The following is a 5,131-nucleotide window of genomic DNA, read 5'->3' as shown; positions in this document are numbered from 1 at the left end:
CCCCACCGCGGCCGCCGCTGCCCGGAGTGGACGTTCCCCGAGTCACGTCCCGGTGGTGGCGAGTGCATGCGCGGCGGGGACGCGCCCGGGTGGCGTCGCTCCTCTTTGGCACTGGCGATGCTGGGGGAGGGGAAACCCTCTTCCGCTGGGGGGCGGGAAACATCCAAGTGGACCTGTAGGCGAACTGAGGCTGAACTGTGGACGTTTACTAGACACAATTCGAAAGTTTGGAAGCCGAGGGCACGGGCTGTCCAGGCGAAGGCGTGGCCCTGCGATGATGGGCTGGGCGGCTCCAACAAATTGGGATTTCTGCTCGAAAACCTGCTGTGGCTCCCCAGGATAAGGTTCAGCCTCTTTGCTAGGCGCTTTCGGCCTGGCCTCCGCTGCCCTCTTTCCACACACTGGGCCACAGCCCTGCCCTTTCCCGGCCAGGTCTACAAACATACCCCGTCCCTCCTCCTGGCCTTTGCCCAGTCTGTTTAGGCCACCTGGAATGTCAGTTCCCTCCACCCGTGTCCTTCGTTTTGATTAAGGGAAACTCGATTCACCTCTGTCTGCCAGCCTTCTCTGATTCTGGTCTGCCAAATGAAGGTAGTGTTAGTACTTACCTCGCGAGTGTGAAATGAATCCACGTAATGAATCCAAGAAGCAGAGGGGAATTGCTGATCTTGAGGCAAGGCCTCAAAAGTTTTCCCAACTATAAACTGAGGGACCCATCAGCCTTGTTGGAAAATGGGGATGCTTGTGTAGTTACTTGGCAAGGCCAGGCCAGCAGGGCCTGTAGAAGGGGAAGCTGGGACCCTAGCCACCCTCCCTTCCAAGTAGCAGCAGCAGCCCAGGTGAAAGGGGAAATGGGGGGGGGGGGGGGGGCTGGGCTGGGGCTGAGGCTCAAGTGCTAGCAAGCGGGAGGCACTGGATTCGATCCTCAGCGCCACATTTAAAAAAATAAAATGAAGGTATTGTGTCCACCAAAAACTAAAATAAATATTTTTAAAAAAAAAGAAAGAAAGAAAGAAAAGAAAAAGAAAGGGGAAATGGGGCAGACAGGAATCCTAGGGTAAATCTGGCTCCTGCAGCCTAGTGGATGCAGGTAGTGATGGTATTGGTAGGAAGACAGCTGTAGGTCTTGAGAAAGTGGCCAAGGGCAAGGCCAGGTGGCTTGGACTCAGGACCCCCTCCTGCCTGAACCATTCGATGTGAACACCTGGGCAAAGCCCTCACCTATATGATGGGCAGTTGGTCTGGGAGGGTTGAGGTCCTTCAGAAGCCCACTGCCCTTGAATTTCTAAACTGCCTTTCATACCTGCTTGATGGGGAGCTTACCACCAGCCATTCCCAGAAAGCCTTCCTAGAGATTTCCCTCAGGGATCCCAGCCCTACTAAATGAGAATCGCCTCTTCTCTAGATTAAGACATTTCCTCCCATCCCAGAAGTCGCATCCAAAGTTGCCATTTGTTTCTTCTTGACTGTGCTCTTGAGCCAGGCCCCTCCTTTCTCTGAGCCTCTGTCAGGAACAGCATGGATTCTGGAGCTAGGATGGCTGGGTTTGAACCTTCCCTGAGCCACTTACGGCTTTGTGACTTTTCACCCCTCCTTATGAGTTTCCTCATGTACATCAGTGGTAATGATAATATCTGTCACACTGGAGTATTTTCAGGGTGAAATATGTTAGTATACATACAGGACCTGGCACATAGTTTTAAAAGCTACTTTTATTAAGTTTTTACTATGTCCACCCCTAGAGGGGCAGTTGCTGAATTTGCTACTATCATGGGATATTCATGAGAAAAGCTTGCTTACAAGGACATAAGAGGACTTAGGAAAATAAACTTTACATGAATAATTAAAAAAAAAAAAAAAAAAGGAAAGGAAACTATGTCCACTCCAGACATCCATTTGCATCCTGTTCTGGGCACTTAGAGCTGGGCATGATGGCACATGCCTGTAATTCCAGCGGCTCAGCAGGCTGAGGCGGGAGGATCATTGAGTTCAAAGCTAGCCTCAGCAACTCAGAGAGGCCCTAAGCAACTTGGTGAAACCCTGTCTCAAAATATAAGAAAGGGCTAAGGATGTGGCTCAGTGATTGAGGCCCCTGGGTTCAATCCAGTACCAAAAAATAATGATGACTACTTAGGAAGTACTTACCCTCAAGCTATTTGCTGGCACTTCCAGTTTATAAAGAAGGAAGCAGAGTCTTGGGCCAGGAATCCTGGGTTCTGGTCTCCTGTGCTGTGGATTTCCTCACATCAATCTGGAATTCCTATCTCTGTGTGTCTTGGCCCAGATAGCGAACCTAGTGGATGGGAGCACTTGGGGTTTGACTCTCCTATCACCAGGGCTCTTCTGGTACTCTGCCTTATGGGGATTGTGACCTTCTTGTGGGAGGGCGCGACTTTGCTGACGCCACCACAGATTCAGTAGAACAGCTATTACCACATGGAGCTTGTGCCTCAATGCACAGGGTCCTAAAATCCAAAACCCTGAGTCTAATTATCCAGTGCTGTGTAACAAACACCCCCGAATTTGCACCTCAATCATTTATTTAGCTCACAAAATTAAAGTCTGGACTTAGAAACTTAGCTCAAAAAAATAAAAAGGGCTGGGGATGCAGCTCAGTGGGAGAGCTCCAATTCTCAGATTAGCAAAACAAAAAGGTATACTCTGACCAGAGTTTAGCCAGGAGGATTTCCTCTCGGTTTCCACTCTCCTACTTCTGAGTAGCCTCTGTTGCACAGTGGCCCACTTATGTTCATAAACATAAAAGTTTGCTTCTGTTTTTGTTTTTTGCCACTTCATTCCTCCCAGAGCCTCATATTTTAGCTTGACTGGAGAAAGGTTTGAGGGCAAAAGTTATTAGTGATCCTACAACACTTTGAGAAATGGGGGAACAGAGAAGAAGTCTTGGGGCTGCTTCGCACTGGATCCCAGTACGTTCTGTTGTGGGGTCACCATACTGAGCAAACCCTAGGGCTGAGCGTAAAACCCAGAGGACAACCAGGTAAACCATTTGAAGGCCTAAGCCCTGCAACAGGGGTTAACTTGATTAATAGCATATTTTCTGGCTTCTTTCCTGTTTCCTTCATCTCAGCATCTGCTGCTGTGGAACACCAACCCCAGGCAGTGGTGCAAAGTGGAACAGTCCTGGGCATCTGTGTCAAGGGCTATTCTCTGATCCTCTGCATGCTGAGATGGTCCAGTTGGTCCCTCAGCCCTGCCAGCTGGACCTCCTCTGTTGCTCCCAAGTTATCACCTTCTTCGCACCCCTGCCACCTCCACCAGGATCCACGCCACAGAGCTTCCCAGACTCCCTTGCACCTGTAGCAGCCTCCTTCTCTGGTCTCCCTGCCTCCTCCAGTCATTCCCTGCCTAGAAGGTTTTTTTTGTTGTTGTTTTGTTTTTTTACTTTTACTTTACTGGAAATTGAATCCTGGGGTGTTCCACCACAGAGCTACACTCCCAGTCCTTATTTTTAAAATTTGAGATGGGATCTCACTAAGTTGCCCAGGCTGATCTCGAATTTGCAATCCTCCTTCCTGAGCCTCCAGAGTCAGAATTACATGTGTGCACCACCACACCTGGCTGGAAAATCTTTTTCAAAATACAATCTGGGCACCCCATTCTCCACTGGAAAACATTCCAGGGCTCCTCATGGGTCTTGGGATGAAATCCTAAATTCATAATACAGCCTGAAAGACTGTACCCAATCTACCCTGCCAGCTTCTTCAGTCTCAGGGTTTGGCACTAATAATGTCCATCATAGTGCCCCTGCATGAGCCAGTCCCTTCCCTCATCACCTGGCTAGCACCTACTCATAGGTCTTGTCCTGATTGTAGTTATTTTTACTAGGAGACATTTCTAATGCCTGGCATATGCCTGGTACACAGTAGGTACTTAATAATTAGTGAATGGCTGAATGAGCAAATTTATCCTTTTTCTAATGCCATCCATGACTCCTAGAACTATGTATGACCTTACCTAACTATCCTCCTCCCATTCCCAAGCCTACTTCTCCCCTTTCTGAGGTTCCCAAAGCACCAGTACTTTCCGTCCACATTCATTCATTTTTTTCAGGGGTGTGGTAAGGGCAGATATCTCTACTAGAAGTGCTGCTCACAGGCAATAAGCCAGAGGTAACTCATAGCTCAAGTGATCCTCCTGCCTCAGCCTTCTGGGCAGCTAGGACTATAGGCATGTACCGCCATCCAGCTACAAGTAATTTTTAAGTGCCTATTCTGTATTATAGGTTCCAGGGGATGGATATAGCAGGGAACAAATACAGTTTTCTCTGTTTGGAATATTTGTCCCTCTTCCTTCCAGCTATTCTTTTTTTTTTTTTTTTTTTTTTTTTTTTGGTACTGGGGATTGAACCCAGGGGTGCTTAACCACTGAGCAACATCCCCAGCCCTTTTTTTATATCTTATTTGGAGACAGGTTCTCACTAAGTTGCTTAGGAACTTGCTGAGACTGATTTTGAACTCTTGATCCTCCTGCCTCAGTCTCCCTAGCTGCTGGGATTGCAGGCATGTGCCACCATGCCCAGCACCTCTTCTTAACAAACTCCTACTCTTCCGTCAAAACCCAACCCTAACACATCATTCCCTGGAAAGTGCTTTTCCAAATTCTCCCTCTCCGCTACATCACTTGTGAACCTTGTGTGGCTCATCTAGTGACAGGGTCCTAGGCTTGGGGCTACCCAAGAGGTGCAGAATGGGGAGATAGGGTCTGTGAAGAGAGATAAGTGCAGATATCTCTGCAAGAAATGCTGCTCACAGGCATGTAAGCCAGAGGCAAAGCTATGCTTTCAACTCTAGCCTCCTCCCTCAAGCTTGTTTTCTAATCCCTTAGCAACTCTGTGGAGGAAATAGCTACCAGGCACGCCTTTTATTTGCACAGAAACGACCAAGGTCACAAATCCAGGCTGAGGCAGTGCAAGGTGGGGGCATCTGAGGAGGACGTGTAGAGGGCTGGGATGTAGAGCTGGAACAGATTCAAATATCCAACCAAAGGCAACCACATCTAGGCCACTGGAGAGGGCCTTCCTTGCCATAGGTGGGAACCAGGAGCAGGGTCTGTAGCAGGCACATGGCAGGAGGTTGCATGGTTTTGCCTTCTACTTCACTGCGGCCAGCCT

This window comes from Marmota flaviventris, chromosome 17, assembly GCF_047511675.1.
Source record: "Marmota flaviventris isolate mMarFla1 chromosome 17, mMarFla1.hap1, whole genome shotgun sequence".
Classification (NCBI taxonomy): Eukaryota; Metazoa; Chordata; class Mammalia; order Rodentia; family Sciuridae; genus Marmota; species Marmota flaviventris.
This window is presented reverse-complemented; position numbering follows the sequence as displayed.